General features: G+C 46.0%; 8 non-coding genes and 4 pseudogenes across 8 annotated transcripts; all 12 read right to left on the minus strand.

The window, feature by feature from the left end:
• Window positions 1–4,884: 4,884 nt before the first annotated feature.
• Window positions 4,885–5,075, minus strand: LOC141192736 (U2 spliceosomal RNA). The gene has a single exon (XR_012266044.1). It is a non-coding gene; the product is annotated as a U2 spliceosomal RNA (small nuclear RNA).
• A 1,115-nt stretch (window positions 5,076–6,190) lies between these two features.
• LOC141192595 (U2 spliceosomal RNA) lies at window positions 6,191–6,376 on the minus strand. Its single transcript, XR_012265954.1, has one exon. It is a non-coding gene; the product is annotated as a U2 spliceosomal RNA (small nuclear RNA).
• Window positions 6,377–7,170: 794 nt separating this feature from the next.
• Window positions 7,171–7,262, minus strand: LOC141192633 (U2 spliceosomal RNA; annotated as a pseudogene).
• A 1,115-nt stretch (window positions 7,263–8,377) lies between these two features.
• On the minus strand, window positions 8,378–8,568 carry LOC141192747 (U2 spliceosomal RNA). Its single transcript, XR_012266055.1, has one exon. It is a non-coding gene; the product is annotated as a U2 spliceosomal RNA (small nuclear RNA).
• Window positions 8,569–9,683: 1,115 nt separating this feature from the next.
• On the minus strand, window positions 9,684–9,865 carry LOC141193131 (U2 spliceosomal RNA). The gene has a single exon (XR_012266427.1). It is a non-coding gene; the product is annotated as a U2 spliceosomal RNA (small nuclear RNA).
• Window positions 9,866–10,389: 524 nt separating this feature from the next.
• On the minus strand, window positions 10,390–10,505 carry LOC141192619 (U2 spliceosomal RNA; annotated as a pseudogene).
• Window positions 10,506–11,620: 1,115 nt separating this feature from the next.
• LOC141192760 (U2 spliceosomal RNA) lies at window positions 11,621–11,811 on the minus strand. The gene has a single exon (XR_012266067.1). It is a non-coding gene; the product is annotated as a U2 spliceosomal RNA (small nuclear RNA).
• A 1,115-nt stretch (window positions 11,812–12,926) lies between these two features.
• LOC141192772 (U2 spliceosomal RNA) lies at window positions 12,927–13,117 on the minus strand. The gene has a single exon (XR_012266079.1). It is a non-coding gene; the product is annotated as a U2 spliceosomal RNA (small nuclear RNA).
• Window positions 13,118–14,232: 1,115 nt separating this feature from the next.
• Window positions 14,233–14,423, minus strand: LOC141192783 (U2 spliceosomal RNA). Its single transcript, XR_012266090.1, has one exon. It is a non-coding gene; the product is annotated as a U2 spliceosomal RNA (small nuclear RNA).
• Window positions 14,424–15,538: 1,115 nt separating this feature from the next.
• LOC141192794 (U2 spliceosomal RNA) lies at window positions 15,539–15,729 on the minus strand. The gene has a single exon (XR_012266101.1). It is a non-coding gene; the product is annotated as a U2 spliceosomal RNA (small nuclear RNA).
• A 1,115-nt stretch (window positions 15,730–16,844) lies between these two features.
• LOC141193138 (U2 spliceosomal RNA) lies at window positions 16,845–17,025 on the minus strand (annotated as a pseudogene).
• Window positions 17,026–17,550: 525 nt separating this feature from the next.
• On the minus strand, window positions 17,551–17,666 carry LOC141192627 (U2 spliceosomal RNA; annotated as a pseudogene).
• Between the last annotated feature and the right edge of the window lie 889 nt (window positions 17,667–18,555).

Below are 18,555 nucleotides of genomic sequence, written 5' to 3' on the forward strand. Positions count from 1 at the left end.
AAACTAACAGAGCTAGATACAGAGCACAGGCTAGCTAGAAAGTAGATATACAATGAAGTCCAGCAAAGCCAGAAGGGCGGAGCAGGATTAAATAGGCCAACAAGGTCATGTGACCAGCAAAGGAAAAAAAACCTAACAGCAAGGTTCTAACAGTACCCCCCCTTCTAAGAGGATCCTCCGGATCCCCTAGGACCAGGCTTATCAGGAAATCTCCTGTGAAACGCTCTGATAAGTCTGGACGCGGAAACATCATCTGACCTCACCCAAGAGTTATCCTCGGGTCCGAAACCTTTCCAGGCCACAAGATACTGCAAACTACCTCTATACCGTCTAGAGTCAAGGATGCGAGAAATTTCATATTCCCCGTCCTCCACCACCGGAGGAACAGAGGCAGAGGCGTCACCATCCGACACAACAGCTTTTTTTAACAGAGAGACATGAAAGACCGGATTAATTCTCCAGGAAGTAGGAACCTCCAACCTAACAGCAGATTGGTTGACAACCTGAAGCACCTTAAAGGGCCCTACAAACTTGGGACCCAATTTCTTAGAAGGAATCCTCAACCGCAGATTCCTAGAGGACAACCAAACCATGTCACCAACAGCGAACAAAACCTCCTGTCGTTTCCTATCAAAGTAGTCTTTAGATTTTCTGTTGGCCTCCTGAAGATTACCACGCACATCCGTCCAAACTCTTTCCAAATCACCGGAAAAATTCTCCTCCTCAGGCACGGCAGATCCCAACTTGGAGAACGACCCAAACGACGGATGTCTCCCAGAACAACAAAAAAAAGGCGAACAACCAGCAGAAGAAAGATACACAGCTCAGCAGACAGTATCACACAGTATAAGATTAGATACACAGCTCAGCAGACAGTATCACACAGTATAAGATTAGATACACTGCTCAGCAGACTATCACACAGCATAGGATTAGATACACGGCTCAACAGACAGTATCACACAGGAGAGGATTAGATACACAGCTCAGCAGACAGTATCACACAGGAGGGGATTAGATACACAGCTCAGGAGACAGTATCACACAGTATAAGATTAGATACACTGCTCAGCAGACAGTATCACACAGGAGAGGATTAGATACACAGCTCAGCAGACAGTACCACACAGTATAAGATTAGATACACTGCTCAGCAGACAGTATCACACAGGAGAGGATTAGATAAACAGCTCAGCAGACAGTATCACACAGGATAGGATTAGACACACTACTCAGCAGACGGTATCGCACAGGAGAGGATTAGATACACGGCTCAGCAGACAGTACCGCACAGGAGAGGATTAGATACACAGCTCAGCAGACAGTATCACACAGGAAAGGATTAGATACATAGCTCAGCAGACGGTATCACACAGGACAGGATTAGATGCACAGCTCAGCAGACAGTATCACACAGGAGAGGATTAGATGCACAGCTCAGCAGATGGTATCACACAGGATAGGATTAGATACACAGCTCAGCTGACAGTATCACATAGGACAGGATTAGATACACAGTTCATCAGACAGTATCACACAGGAGTGGATTAGATACACGGCTCAGCAGACAGTATCGCACAGGGCGGGATTAGATATATGACACAGCAGACAGTATCACACCGGAGAGGATTAGATACACAGCTCAGCTGACAGTATCACATAGGACAGGATTAGATACACAGTTCATCAGACATTATCACACAGGAGAGGATTAGATACACAGCTCAGCAGACAGTAACGCACAGGAGAGGATTAGATACACAGCTCAGCACACAGTATCACACAGGAGAGGATTAGATACACGGCTCAGCAGACAGTATCACACAGGAGAGGATTAGATACACAGGTCAGCAGACAGTATCACACAGGATAGGATTAGATACACTGCTCAGCAGATGGTATTACACAGGATAGGATTAGATACACAGCTCAGCTGACAGTATCACACAGGATAGGATTAGATACACGGCTCAGCAGACATTATCACACAGGAGATGATTAGATACACAGCATAGGATTAGATACACAGCTCAGCAGACAGTATGACACAGCATAGGATTAGATACACTTCTCAGCAGACAGAATCACACAGGAGGGGATTAGATACACAGCTCAGCAGACAGTATCACAGGATAAGATTAGATACACTGCTCAGCAGACGGTATCACACAGGACAGGTTTAGATATACAGCTCATCAAACAGTATCACACAGGATAGGATAAGATACACATCTCAGCACACAGTATCACACAGGAGAGGATTAGATACACGGCTCAGCAGACAGAGTCACACAGGAGAGGATTAGATACACAGCTCATCAGACAGTATCACACAGGAGAGGATTAGATACACAGCTCAGCAGACAGTATCACACAGGAGAGGATTAGATACACAGCTCAGCAGACAGTATCACACAGGAGAGGATTAGATACACAGTTCAGCTGACAGTATCACACAGGATAGGATTAGATACACAGCTCAGCAGACTGTATCACACAGGAGAGGATTAGAAACACAGTTCATCAGACAGTATCACACAGGAGAGGATTAGATACACAGCTCAGCAGATAGTATCACACAGGAGAGGATTAGATACACAGCTCAGCAGACAGTATCACACAGCATAGGATTAGATACACAGCTCAGCAGACTGTATCACACGGGTGGATTAGATACATGGCTCAGCAGACAGTATCGCACAGGGCGGGATTAGATACACGGCTCAGCAGACAGTATCACACAGGATAGGATTAGATACACAGCTCAGCAGACAGTATCACACAGGAGAGGATTAGAAACACAGTTCATCAGACAGTATCACACAGGAGAGGATTAGATACACAGCTCAGCAGACAGTATCACACAGCATAGGATTAGATACACAGCTCAGCAGACTGTATCACACGGGTGGATTAGATACATGGCTCAGCAGACAGTATCGCACAGGGCGGGATTAGATACACGGCTCAGCAGACAGTATCACACAGGATAGGATTAGATACACAGTTCATCAGACAGTATCACACAGGAGAGGATTAGATACACAGCTCAGCAGACAGTATCACACAGGAGAGGATTAGATACACAGCTCATCAGACAGTATCACACAGGAGAGGATTAGATACACAGCTCAGCACACAGTATCACACAGGAAAGGATTAGATACACAGCTCAGCAGAGAGTATCGCACAGGAGAGGATTAGATACACAGCTCAGCAGCCGGTATCACACAGGAGAGGATTAGATACACTGCTCAGCAGATGGTATCACACAGGAGAGGATTAGATACACGGTTGAGCAGACAGTATCACACAGGGTAGGATTAGAGATACAGCTCAGCAGACAGTATCACACAGCATAGGATTAGATACACAGCTCAGCAGACAGTATCACACAGGACAGGATTAGATACACAGCTCAGCTGACAATATCACACAGGAGAGGATTAGATACACGGCTCAGCAGACAGTATCACACAGTAGAGGATTATATACATGGCTCAGCAGACAGTATCACACAGGATAGGCTTAGATACACAGTTCAGCAGGCAGTATCTCACAGGAAAGAATTAGATACACAGCTCAGCAAACATTATCACACAGGAGAGGATTAGATACATAGCTCAGCAGACAGTATCACACAGGAGAGGATTAGATACACGGCTCAGCAGACGGTATCACACAGGAGAGGATTAGATACACAGCTCAGCAGACAGTATCACACAGGAAAGGATTAGATACACAGCTCAGCAGATGGTATCACACAGGATAGGATTAGATACACAACTCAGCTGACAGTATCACACAGCACAGGATTAGATACAAAGCTCAGCAGATAGTATCACACAGGAGTGGATTAGATACACGGCTCAGCAGACAGTATCACACAGGGCGGGATTAGATACACGGCTCAGCAGACAGTATCACACAGGATAGGATTAGATACACAGTTCATCAGACAGTATCACACAGGAGTGGATTAGATACACGGCTCAGCAGACAGTATCGCACAGGGCGGGGTTAGATACACAGCTCAGCAGACAGTATCACACAGGAGTGGATTAGATACACGGCTCAGCAGACAGTATCACACAGGATAGGATTAGATACACAGTTCATCAGACAGTATCACACAGGAGTGGATTAGATACACGGCTCAGCAGACAGTATCGCACAGGGCGGGATTAGATACACGGCTCAGCAGACAGTATCACACAGCATAGGATTAGATACACTGCTCAGCAGATAGTATCACACAGGATAGGATTAGATGCACAGCTCAGCAGACAGTATCACACAGGAGAGGATTAGATACACAGCTCAGCAGACAGTATCACACAGGAGAGGATTAGATACACAGCTCAGCAGACAGTATCACACAGGAGAGGATTAGATACACAGCTCAGCAGATGGTATCACACAAGATAGAAATTTTAAGCGCAGCAGAGTAACCAGCGCACATACCTGTTAGCTCAGGTGAGTTTAAAAGGCTGCTGTTGATAACAAGGGCATTTGCTAAATAGATGGTGTGTGTGCAACAATATACTGAAAGGTCAATTATATTGTGCAGCTTATCTCACCACCTGTAGTTATTTAGGTGAAAGCTCCAAAATGCTTGCCTAATATGTCTGTTTATCCAAAAGGAAGTAAAAAGGGAGAGCTAGAAAGATAGCATTGCATCACATTACATGGCAATGCAATGCACAGTTGCTGAAGTTGAACCAAAATGAGCTTGTAATCTGGCTTCTGCAACTTTGAACATGAAAAATCCAATGAGGAGAAGAAAAGCAAAGCCAAAGAGTCCATCCCAAAATCCGACAAACAAGCAAAATGAACAAAAAACATTGAATTCAATTCTTTCTGATTTTAGAAACTGCATTAAAGAAGGGGTGCACCGGTCCTGGAGATACTGCAATACCAGGTCAATGCGTGGAGTGGACAGAGCAAGCTCTTTTTCCATCTCCCTGTTCTAAAAATCCATTTAATATATGGTCCCCAGATAGGGGACGTATCAGATATTAAACTGATAAGAACAGATACTACACTTGATCTTAGCCAAAAGGCCGAGAAGCGATAACCAGAATTGGTTTCAAACTACGGAGCCACCCAAGGATCCTGAAAAGTCCATTTGTGGAGATGAGCTCCTGGACTCCCGTTAAGAAGACATGTTGTCAACCTCTAGATCCCTTACATGCCTGCACTTTTCGGCTTGCTGCTGCTGCAATCCACGCGTTTTAGATCTGCATAACTCCACCTCTTTAAACACAGCACCTTCACCCCCTGCTGTTCCCACCCGCCTCAACACCGTTGGAAGGGAGGAGAACCAATTAAGGCGGGGGGTGGGGTGGAACGAGCAGCTGTCTACCCTTAGCAGGAGGGCTCCTGATTACATACCTCTCCTGCTGCTGCTGCTGCTGGCTGTCCAGCAGCAGACTGAAGGTGGCTGCTGCTGTGCACAGGTATATAAAGGCTCAGAGCCTATTATGACACGCGCAGCCAGCGTTCCATTGCCACATTCCATCTACTGCAGGCAGGATACCTGGCTGGCTGAATGTCGCTGAGAAGCTCACAGAGACCGCCATAAGCAACAGTTTAACAGAATGCCACAGACTAATCAACCAAACTTTTTGGGTTGGGTTCTCTTTTATAGTCTGCAGGCATTAAATGAAAGAAGTCAGTGTTCCAGCAGAAGGAGACAACGTTTCAGAAAAGGCATTGTAGCAAACCAAAAAAGAAATTTTAAGCGCAGCAGAGTAACCAGCGCACATACCTGTTAGCTCAGGTGAGTTTAAAAGGCTGCTGTTGATAACAAGGGCATTTGCTAAATAGATGGTGTGTGTGCAACAATATACTGAAAGGTCAATTATATTGTGCAGCTTATCTCACCACCTGTAGTTATTTAGGTGAAAGCTCCAAAATGCTTGCCTAATATGTCTGTTTATCCAAAAGGAAGTAAAAAGGGAGAGCTAGAAAGATAGCATTGCATCACATTACATGGCAATGCAATGCACAGTTGCTGAAGTTGAACCAAAATGAGCTTGTAATCTGGCTTCTGCAACTTTGAACATGAAAAATCCAATGAGGAGAAGAAAAGCAAAGCCAAAGAGTCCATCCCAAAATCCGACAAACAAGCAAAATGAACAAAAAACATTGAATTCAATTCTTTCTGATTTTAGAAACTGCATTAAAGAAGGGGTGCACCGGTCCTGAAGATACTGCAATACCAGGTCAATGCGTGGAGTGGACAGAGCAAGCTCTTTTTCCATCTCCCTGTTCTAAAAATCCATTTAATATATGGTCCCCAGATAGGGGACGTATCAGATATTAAACTGATAAGAACAGATTTTTTTTTTTTTTTTTTTTTTGAAAGCCCGAATTCGTGTACAAAACCCGAGTGCGCTTAAAAAAGTGACAAGTGCCACAAAAAAAGTGCACTAGGATGCTGGTCTTCTTGAAACCCTCTCCAAAAGGAGAAGGGTCCCCCAAACCATTCCCCGTCCCTCCGAGCCAAAAGGCCACAGCGAGGAACAGGGACAAAAAGCCACCTCCAGCCGAAGCCAGAGGCGACCCAATCTTACCCCCAGCACCTGCCCAAGTTCTCACCCGAGCAAGGCACTGGGAGCCAAAGACTGTGCTCCCCTCCCGGAAGAGGGGAGCCAACAACGCTCTCCTCCCGAAAGAGGAGAGCCAGGGGGGTTCAGGGGGGAGCGGAACCTGATGGCCACACACTCCCCCCCTTGACCTGCCAAGAGAGGAACCCGTAAGGGAACCGCATCCCGACAAAATCCTAGTAGGACGTGACACACGTGAATAAGTGGACACACAGTGACAAAGAAATTAAATAAATAGTGAAGGTTTCACAGTATAATACTGCCCGGACCTTCGACCGGGAATTGAAAAATTCCCCATCCTAAGGCCAGAAGGCCCGGAATAAGGGTGTGTGCGAAGAAAGAAAATTTGAAGTGCTTGTGCAAATGTGCCATAAACTCAAGTGGGGTTCCCAATCCCAGTGAGTTAAGGCACCCCAGGGTCACCACTCCTGGGGCACTTCACACTTCGGGCTTTCGATCTTCCCCGGCCCAATGGCGTCGATCCTGGGGGGCCATGCTTTCCACCAGATGACTATATTAGCCACCTGGCGTACTAACAAGCGCCTAAACCCCAGTGTGCATAATGTATCAATCTACTAGGGCGGCCAACATCCAAAACCGCCTTTTCGAAAGATACTACACTTGATCTTAGCCAAAAGGCCGAGAAGCGATAACCAGAATTGGTTTCAAACTACGGAGCCACCCAAGGATCCTGAAAAGTCCATTTGTGGAGATGAGCTCCTGGACTCCCGTTAAGAAGACATGTTGTCAACCTCTAGATCCCTTACATGCCTGCATTTTTCGGCTTGCTGCTGCTGCAATCCACGCGTTTTAGATCTGCATAACTCCACCTCTTTAAACACAGCACCTTCACCCCCTGCTGTTCCCACCCGCCTCAACACCGTTGGAAGGGAGGAGAACCAATTAAGGCGGGGGGTGGGGTGGAACGAGCAGCTGTCTACCCTTAGCAGGAGGGCTCCTGATTACATACCTCTCCTGCTGCTGCTGCTGCTGGCTGTCCAGCAGCAGACTGAAGGTGGCTGCTGCTGTGCACAGGTATATAAAGGCTCAGAGCCTATTATGACACGCGCAGCCAGCGTTCCATTGTCACATTCCATCTACTGCAGGCAGGATACCTGGCTGGCTGAATGTCGCTGAGAAGCTCACAGAGACCGCCATAAGCAACAGTTTAACAGAATGCCACAGACTAATCAACCAAACTTTTTGGGTTGGGTTCTCTTTTATAGTCTGCAGGCATTAAATGAAAGAAGTCAGTGTTCCAGCAGAAGGAGACAACGTTTCAGAAAAGGCATTGTAGCAAACCAAAAAATAAATTTTAAGCGCAGCAGAGTAACCAGCGCACATACCTGTTAGCTCAGGTGAATTTAAAAGGCTGCTGTTGATAACAAGGGCATTTGCTAAATAGATGGTGTGTGTGCAACAATATACTGAAAGGTCAATTATATTGTGCAGCTTATCTCACCACCTGTAGTTATTTAGGTGAAAGCTCCAAAATGCTTGCCTAATATGTCTGTTTATCCAAAAGGAAGTAAAAAGGGAGAGCTAGAAAGATAGCATTGCATCACATTACATGGCAATGCAATGCACAGTTGCTGAAGTTGAACCAAAATGAGCTTGTAATCTGGCTTCTGCAACTTTGAACATGAAAAATCCAATGAGGAGAAGAAAAGCAAAGCCAAAGAGTCCATCCCAAAATCCGACAAACAAGCAAAATGAACAAAAAACATTGAATTCAATTCTTTCTGATTTTAGAAACTGCATTAAAGAAGGGGTGCACCGGTCCTGGAGATACTGCAATACCAGGTCAATGCGTGGAGTGGACAGAGCAAGCTCTTTTTCCATCTCCCTGTTCTAAAAATCCATTTAATATATGGTCCCCAGATAGGGGACGTATCAGATATTAAACTGATAAGAACAGATACTACACTTGATCTTAGCCAAAAGGCCGAGAAGCGATAACCAGAATTGGTTTCAAACTACGGAGCCACCCAAGGATCCTGAAAAGTCCATTTGTGGAGATGAGCTCCTGGACTCCCGTTAAGAAGACATGTTGTCAACCTCTAGATCCCTTACATGCCTGCACTTTTCGGCTTGCTGCTGCTGCAATCCACGCGTTTTAGATCTGCATAACTCCACCTCTTTAAACACAGCACCTTCACCCCCTGCTGTTCCCACCCGCCTCAACACCGTTGGAAGGGAGGAGAACCAATTAAGGCGGGGGGTGGGGTGGAACGAGCAGCTGTCTACCCTTAGCAGGAGGGCTCCTGATTACATACCTCTCCTGCTGCTGCTGATGCTGGCTGTCCAGCAGCAGACTGAAGGTGGCTGCTGCTGTGCACAGGTATATAAAGGCTCAGAGCCTATTATGACACGCGCAGCCAGCGTTCCATTGCCACATTCCATCTACTGCAGGCAGGATACCTGGCTGGCTGAATGTCGCTGAGAAGCTCACAGAGACCGCCATAAGCAACAGTTTAACAGAATGCCACAGACTAATCAACCAAACTTTTTGGGTTGGGTTCTCTTTTATAGTCTGCAGGCATTAAATGAAAGAAGTCAGTGTTCCAGCAGAAGGAGACAACGTTTCAGAAAAGGCATTGTAGCAAACCAAAAAAGAAATTTTAAGCGCAGCAGAGTAACCAGCGCACATACCTGTTAGCTCAGGTGAGTTTAAAAGGCTGCTGTTGATAACAAGGGCATTTGCTAAATAGATGGTGTGTGTGCAACAATATACTGAAAGGTCAATTATATTGTGCAGCTTATCTCACCACCTGTAGTTATTTAGGTGAAAGCTCCAAAATGCTTGCCTAATATGTCTGTTTATCCAAAAGGAAGTAAAAAGGGAGAGCTAGAAAGATAGCATTGCATCACATTACATGGCAATGCAATGCACAGTTGCTGAAGTTGAACCAAAATGAGCTTGTAATCTGGCTTCTGCAACTTTGAACATGAAAAATCCAATGAGGAGAAGAAAAGCAAAGCCAAAGAGTCCATCCCAAAATCCGACAAACAAGCAAAATGAACAAAAAACATTGAATTCAATTCTTTCTGATTTTAGAAACTGCATTAAAGAAGGGGTGCACCGGTCCTGGAGATACTGCAATACCAGGTCAATGCGTGGAGTGGACAGAGCAAGCTCTTTTTCCATCTCCCTGTTCTAAAAATCCATTTAATATATGGTCCCCAGATAGGGGACGTATCAGATATTAAACTGATAAGAACAGATTTTTTGATTGAAGCTGCATCCAAGGCACTGAAAAATGTGACCGAAGTCACACCAAAACAGCGCACGAGGCGAGGATTCATGTGGACCCTTCCCGGAGGAGAGGGTCCCCAATAAACCATCCCCATCCCTCCGAGCCAGAAGGCCACAGCGAGGGTCAGGGATCTCCGATGCTCTCCCTAGCCGAAGCCGGAGAAGAGCCGTTTTCGTGCTCCCAGCTTCCATCTAGGCTGCCACCCTAGTGGAGCTGGAGCCTGTGTTGGTTTCTCAGCCCAAAGCTGACCGGACCTCCGACCGGGTTTATAAAAATTCCCCTTCCTAGCCCGGAGGCCAGGAATAGGGGGGGTTGCTCAGAAAGTATGATTGGCAAAGGTGCGGCGTGCTACGAAGCCAAGTCTTTCTGGGTTTCCCAGTCCCAGTAAGCTTGGACTCCCACCAGGGCGCCTACTCCTGGGGCACATTGCTCCAAAGCCCTCACACTTACCCAGCCTAGTGACTTCGATCCTGGAGGGCCATGTTTTCCATCAGATAACTCTATGAGCCACCTGGCGTACTAACAAGTGCACCAAACCAGTGTGTAATATGCATCAATTTACTAGGGCAGCCCAAGGACAAAACTGCCTTTTCAAAAGATACTACACTTGATCTTAGCCAAAAGGCCGAGAAGCGATAACCAGAATTGGTTTCAAACTACGGAGCCACCCAAGGATCCTGAAAAGTCCATTTGTGGAGATGAGCTCCTGGACTCCCGTTAAGAAGACATGTTGTCAACCTCTAGATCCCTTACATGCCTGCACTTTTCGGCTTGCTGCTGCTGCAATCCACGCGTTTTAGATCTGCATAACTCCACCTCTTTAAACACAGCACCTTCACCCCCTGCTGTTCCCACCCGCCTCAACACCGTTGGAAGGGAGGAGAACCAATTAAGGCGGGGGGTGGGGTGGAACGAGCAGCTGTCTACCCTTAGCAGGAGGGCTCCTGATTAAATACCTCTCCTGCTGCTGCTGCTGCTGGCTGTCCAGCAGCAGACTGAAGGTGGCTGCTGCTGTGCACAGGTATATAAAGGCTCAGAGCCTATTATGACACGCGCAGCCAGCGTTCCATTGCCACATTCCATCTACTGCAGGCAGGATACCTGGCTGGCTGAATGTCGCTGAGAAGCTCACAGAGACCGCCATAAGCAACAGTTTAACAGAATGCCACAGACTAATCAACCAAACTTTTTGGGTTGGGTTCTCTTTTATAGTCTGCAGGCATTAAATGAAAGAAGTCAGTGTTCCAGCAGAAGGAGACAACGTTTCAGAAAAGGCATTGTAGCAAACCAAAAAAGAAATTTTAAGCGCAGCAGAGTAACCAGCGCACATACCTGTTAGCTCAGGTGAGTTTAAAAGGCTGCTGTTGATAACAAGGGCATTTGCTAAATAGATGGTGTGTGTGCAACAATATACTGAAAGGTCAATTATATTGTGCAGCTTATCTCACCACCTGTAGTTATTTAGGTGAAAGCTCCAAAATGCTTGCCTAATATGTCTGTTTATCCAAAAGGAAGTAAAAAGGGAGAGCTAGAAAGATAGCATTGCATCACATTACATGGCAATGCAATGCACAGTTGCTGAAGTTGAACCAAAATGAGCTTGTAATCTGGCTTCTGCAACTTTGAACATGAAAAATCCAATGAGGAGAAGAAAAGCAAGGGCAAAGAGTCCATCCCAAAATCCGACAAACAAGCAAAATGAACAAAAAACATTGAATTCAATTCTTTCTCATTTTAGAAACTGCATTAAAGAAGGGGTGCACCGGTCCTGGAGATACTGCAATACCAGGTCAATGCGTGGAGTGGACAGAGCAAGCTCTTTTTCCATCTCCCTGTTCTAAAAATCCATTTAATATATGGTCCCCAGATAGGGGACGTATCAGATATTAAACTGATAAGAACAGATACTACACTTGATCTTAGCCAAAAGGCCGAGAAGCGATAACCAGAATTGGTTTCAAACTACGGAGCCACCCAAGGATCCTGAAAAGTCCATTTGTGGAGATGAGCTCCTGGACTCCCGTTAAGAAGACATGTTGTCAACCTCTAGATCCCTTACATGCCTGCACTTTTCGGCTTGCTGCTGCTGCAATCCACGCGTTTTAGATCTGCATAACTCCACCTCTTTAAACACAGCACCTTCACCCCCTGCTGTTCCCACCCGCCTCAACACCGTTGGAAGGGAGGAGAACCAATTAAGGCGGGGGGTGGGGTGGAACGAGCAGCTGTCTACCCTTAGCAGGAGGGCTCCTGATTACATACCTCTCCTGCTGCTGCTGCTGCTGGCTGTCCAGCAGCAGACTGAAGGTGGCTGCTGCTGTGCACAGGTATATAAAGGCTCAGAGCCTATTATGACACGCGCAGCCAGCGTTCCATTGCCACATTCCATCTACTGCAGGCAGGATACCTGGCTGGCTGAATGTCGCTGAGAAGCTCACAGAGACCGCCATAAGCAACAGTTTAACAGAATGCCACAGACTAATCAACCAAACTTTTTGGGTTGGGTTCTCTTTTATAGTCTGCAGGCATTAAATGAAAGAAGTCAGTGTTCCAGCAGAAGGAGACAACGTTTCAGAAAAGGCATTGTAGCAAACCAAAAAAGAAATTTTAAGCGCAGCAGAGTAACCAGCGCACATACCTGTTAGCTCAGGTGAGTTTAAAAGGCTGCTGTTGATAACAAGGGCATTTGCTAAATAGATGGTGTGTGTGCAACAATATACTGAAAGGTCAATTATATTGTGCAGCTTATCTCACCACCTGTAGTTATTTAGGTGAAAGCTCCAAAATGCTTGCCTAATATGTCTGTTTATCCAAAAGGAAGTAAAAAGGGAGAGCTAGAAAGATAGCATTGCATCACATTACATGGCAATGCAATGCACAGTTGCTGAAGTTGAACCAAAATGAGCTTGTAATCTGGCTTCTGCAACTTTGAACATGAAAAATCCAATGAGGAGAAGAAAAGCAAAGCCAAAGAGTCCATCCCAAAATCCGACAAACAAGCAAAATGAACAAAAAACATTGAATTCAATTCTTTCTGATTTTAGAAACTGCATTAAAGAAGGGGTGCACCGGTCCTGGAGATACTGCAATACCAGGTCAATGCGTGGAGTGGACAGAGCAAGCTCTTTTTCCATCTCCCTGTTCTAAAAATCCATTTAATATATGGTCCCCAGATAGGGGACGTATCAGATATTAAACTGATAAGAACAGATACTACACTTGATCTTAGCCAAAAGGCCGAGAAGCGATAACCAGAATTGGTTTCAAACTACGGAGCCACCCAAGGATCCTGAAAAGTCCATTTGTGGAGATGAGCTCCTGGACTCCCGTTAAGAAGACATGTTGTCAACCTGTAGATCCCTTACATGCCTGCACTTTTCGGCTTGCTGCTGCTGCAATCCACGCGTTTTAGATCTGCATAACTCCACCTCTTTAAACACAGCACCTTCACCCCCTGCTGTTCCCACCCGCCTCAACACCGTTGGAAGGGAGGAGAACCAATTAAGGCGGGGGGTGGGGTGGAACGAGCAGCTGTCTACCCTTAGCAGGAGGGCTCCTGATTACATACCTCTCCTGCTGCTGCTGCTGCTGGCTGTCCAGCAGCAGACTGAAGGTGGCTGCTGCTGTGCACAGGTATATAAAGGCTCAGAGCCTATTATGACACGCGCAGCCAGCGTTCCATTGCCACATTCCATCTACTGCAGGCAGGATACCTGGCTGGCTGAATGTCGCTGAGAAGCTCACAGAGACCGCCATAAGCAACAGTTTAACAGAATGCCACAGACTAATCAACCAAACTTTTTGGGTTGGGTTCTCTTTTATAGTCTGCAGGCATTAAATGAAAGAAGTCAGTGTTCCAGCAGAAGGAGACAACGTTTCAGAAAAGGCATTGTAGCAAACCAAAAAAGAAATTTTAAGCGCAGCAGAGTAACCAGCGCACATACCTGTTAGCTCAGGTGAGTTTAAAAGGCTGCTGTTGATAACAAGGGCATTTGCTAAATAGATGGTGTGTGTGCAACAATATACTGAAAGGTCAATTATATTGTGCAGCTTATCTCACCACCTGTAGTTATTTAGGTGAAAGCTCCAAAATGCTTGCCTAATATGTCTGTTTATCCAAAAGGAAGTAAAAAGGGAGAGCTAGAAAGATAGCATTGCATCACATTACATGGCAATGCAATGCACAGTTGCTGAAGTTGAACCAAAATGAGCTTGTAATCTGGCTTCTGCAACTTTGAACATGAAAAATCCAATGAGGAGAAGAAAAGCAAAGCCAAAGAGTCCATCCCAAAATCCGACAAACAAGCAAAATGAACAAAAAACATTGAATTCAATTCTTTCTGATTTTAGAAACTGCATTAAAGAAGGGGTGCACCGGTCCTGGAGATACTGCAATACCAGGTCAATGCGTGGAGTGGACAGAGCAAGCTCTTTTTCCATCTCCCTGTTCTAAAAATCCATTTAATATATGGTCCCCAGATAGGGGACGTATCAGATATTAAACTGATAAGAACAGATACTACACTTGATCTTAGCCAAAAGGCCGAGAAGCGATAACCAGAATTGGTTTCAAACTACGGAGCCACCCAAGGATCCTGAAAAGTCCATTTGTGGAGATGAGCTCCTGGACTCCCGTTAAGAAGACATGTTGTCAACCTGTAGATCCCTTACATGCCTGCACTTTTCGGCTTGCTGCTGCTGCAATCCACGCGTTTTAGATCTGCATAACTCCACCTCTTTAAACACAGCACCTTCACCCCCTGCTGTTCCCACCCGCCTCAACACCGTTGGAAGGGAGGAGAACCAATTAAGGCGGGGGGTGGGGTGGAACGAGCAGCTGTCTACCCTTAGCAGGAGGGCTCCTGATTACATACCTCTCCTGCTGCTGCTGCTGCTGGCTGTCCAGCAGCAGACTGAAGGTGGCTGCTGCTGTGCACAGGTATATAAAGGCTCAGAGCCTATTATGACACGCGCAGCCAGCGTTCCATTGCCACATTCCATCTACTGCAGGCAGGATACCTGGCTGGCTGAATGTCGCTGAGAAGCTCACAGAGACCGCCATAAGCAACAGTTTAACAGAATGCCACAGACTAATCAACCAAACTTTTTGGGTTGGGTTCTCTTTTATAGTCTGCAGGCATTAAATGAAAGAAGTCAGTGTTCCAGCAGAAGGAGACAACGTTTCAGAAAAGGCATTGTAGCAAACCAAAAAAGAAATTTTAAGCGCAGCAGAGTAACCAGCGCACATACCTGTTAGCTCAGGTGAGTTTAAAAGGCTGCTGTTGATAACAAGGGCATTTGCTAAATAGATGGTGTGTGTGCAACAATATACTGAAAGGTCAATTATATTGTGCAGCTTATCTCACCACCTGTAGTTATTTAGGTGAAAGCTCCAAAATGCTTGCCTAATATGTCTGTTTATCCAAAAGGAAGTAAAAAGGGAGAGCTAGAAAGATAGCATTGCATCACATTACATGGCAATGCAATGCACAGTTGCTGAAGTTGAACCAAAATGAGCTTGTAATCTGGCTTCTGCAACTTTGAACATGAAAAATCCAATGAGGAGAAGAAAAGCAAAGCCAAAGAGTCCATCCCAAAATCCGACAAACAAGCAAAATGAACAAAAAACATTGAATTCAATTCTTTCTGATTTTAGAAACTGCATTAAAGAAGGGGTGCACCGGTCCTGGAGATACTGCAATACCAGGTCAATGCGTGGAGTGGACAGAGCAAGCTCTTTTTCCATCTCCCTGTTCTAAAAATCCATTTAATATATGGTCCCCAGATAGGGGACGTATCAGATATTAAACTGATAAGAACAGATACTACACTTGATCTTAGCCAAAAGGCCGAGAAGCGATAACCAGAATTGGTTTCAAACTACGGAGCCACCCAAGGATCCTGAAAAGTCCATTTGTGGAGATGAGCTCCTGGACTCCCGTTAAGAAGACATGTTGTCAACCTGTAGATCCCTTACATGCCTGCACTTTTCGGCTTGCTGCTGCTGCAATCCACGCGTTTTAGATCTGCATAACTCCACCTCTTTAAACACAGCACCTTCACCCCCTGCTGTTCCCACCCGCCTCAACACCGTTGGAAGGGAGGAGAACCAATTAAGGCGGGGGGTGGGGTGGAACGAGCAGCTGTCTACCCTTAGCAGGAGGGCTCCTGATTACATACCTCTCCTGCTGCTGCTGCTGCTGGCTGTCCAGCAGCAGACTGAAGGTGGCTGCTGCTGTGCACAGGTATATAAAGGCTCAGAGCCTATTATGACACGCGCAGCCAGCGTTCCATTGCCACATTCCATCTACTGCAGGCAGGATACCTGGCTGGCTGAATGTCGCTGAGAAGCTCACAGAGACCGCCATAAGCAACAGTTTAACAGAATGCCACAGACTAATCAACCAAACTTTTTGGGTTGGGTTCTCTTTTATAGTCTGCAGGCATTAAATGAAAGAAGTCAGTGTTCCAGCAGAAGGAGACAACGTTTCAGAAAAGGCATTGTAGCAAACCAAAAAAGAAATTTTAAGCGCAGCAGAGTAACCAGCGCACATACCTGTTAGCTCAGGTGAGTTTAAAAGGCTGCTGTTGATAACAAGGGCATTTGCTAAATAGATGGTGTGTGTGCAACAATATACTGAAAGGTCAATTATATTGTGCAGCTTATCTCACCACCTGTAGTTATTTAGGTGAAAGCTCCAAAATGCTTGCCTAATATGTCTGTTTATCCAAAAGGAAGTAAAAAGGGAGAGCTAGAAAGATAGCATTGCATCACATTACATGGCAATGCAATGCACAGTTGCTGAAGTTGAACCAAAATGAGCTTGTAATCTGGCTTCTGCAACTTTGAACATGAAAAATCCAATGAGGAGAAGAAAAGCAAAGCCAAAGAGTCCATCCCAAAATCCGACAAACAAGCAAAATGAACAAAAAACATTGAATTCAATTCTTTCTGATTTTAGAAACTGCATTAAAGAAGGGGTGCACCGGTCCTGGAGATACTGCAATACCAGGTCAATGCGTGGAGTGGACAGAGCAAGCTCTTTTTCCATCTCCCTGTTCTAAAAATCCATTTAATATATGGTCCCCAGATAGGGGACGTATCAGATATTAAACTGATAAGAACAGATTTTTGATTGAAGCTGCATCCAAGGCACTGAAAAATGTGACCGAAGTCACACCAAAACAGCGCACGAGGCGAGGATTCATGTGGACCCTTCCCGGAGGAGAGGGTCCCCAATAAACCATCCCCATCCCTCCGAACCAGAAGGCCACAGCGAGGGTCGGGGATCTCCGATGCTCTCTCTTGCCGAAGCCAGAGAAGAGCCGTTTTCGTGCTCCCAGCGTCCAGCTAGGCTGCCACCCTAGTGGAGCTGGAGCCTGTGTTGGTTTCTCAGCCCAAAGCTGACCGGACCTCCGACCGGGTTTATAAAAATTCCCCTTCCTAGCCCGGAGGCCAGGAATAGGGGGTGTTGCTCAGAAAGTATGATTGGCAAAGGTGCGGCGTGCTACGAAGCCCAAGTCTTTCTGGGGTTCCCAGTCCCAGTAAGCTTGGACTCCCACCAGGGCGCCTACTCCTGGGGCACATTGCTCCAAAGCCCTCACACTTACCCAGCCTAGTGACTTCGATCCTGGAGGGCCATGTTTTCCATCAGATGACTCTATGAGCCACCTGGCGTACTAACAAGTGCACCAAACCAGTGTGTAATGTGCATCAATTTACTAGAGCAGCCCAAGGACAAAACCGCCTTTTCAAAAGATACTACACTTGATCTTAGCCAAAAGGCCGAGAAGCGATAACCAGAATTGGTTTCAAACTACGGAGCCACCCAAGGATCCTGAAAAGTCCATTTGTGGAGATGAGCTCCTGGACTCCCGTTAAGAAGACATGTTGTCAACCTCTAGATCCCTTACATGCCTGCACTTTTCGGCTTGCTGCTGCTGCAATCCACGCGTTTTAGATCTGCATAACTCCACCTCTTTAAACACAGCACCTTCACCCCCTGCTGTTCCCACCCGCCTCAACACCGTTGGAAGGGAGGAGAACCAATTAAGGCGGGGGGTGGGGTGGAACGAGCAGCTGTCTACCCTTAGCAGGAGGGCTCCTGATTACATACCTCTCCTACTGCTGCTGCTGCTGGCTGTCCAGCAGCAGACTGAAGGTGGCTGCTGCTGTGCACAGGTATATAAAGGCTCAGAGCCTATTATGACACGCGCAGCCAGCGTTCCATTGCCACATTCCATCTACTGCAGGCAGGATACCTGGCTGGCTGAATGTCGCTGAGAAGCTCACAGAGACCGCCATAAGCAACAGTTTAACAGAATGCCACAGACTAATCAACCAAACTTTTTGGGTTGGGTTCTCTTTTATAGTCTGCAGGCATTAAATGAAAGAAGTCAGTGTTCCAGCAGAAGGAGACAACGTTTCAGAAAAGGCATTGTAGCAAACCAAAAAAGAAATTTTAAGCGCAGCAGAGTAACCAGCGCACATACCTGTTAGCTCAGGTGAGTTTAAAAGGCTGCTGTTGATAACAAGGGCATTTGCTAAATAGATGGTGTGTGTGCAACAATATACTGAAAGGTCAATTATATTGTGCAGCTTATCTCACCACCTGTAGTTATTTAGGTGAAAGCTCCAAAATGCTTGCCTAATATGTCTGTTTATCCAAAAGGAAGTAAAAAGGGAG

The sequence above is a fragment of the Phyllobates terribilis genome, unplaced genomic scaffold (genome assembly GCF_046119375.1).
Source record: "Phyllobates terribilis strain yellow unplaced genomic scaffold, ASM4611937v1 Scaffold_63__1_contigs__length_7903474, whole genome shotgun sequence".
NCBI classification, from domain to species: Eukaryota; Metazoa; Chordata; class Amphibia; order Anura; family Dendrobatidae; genus Phyllobates; species Phyllobates terribilis.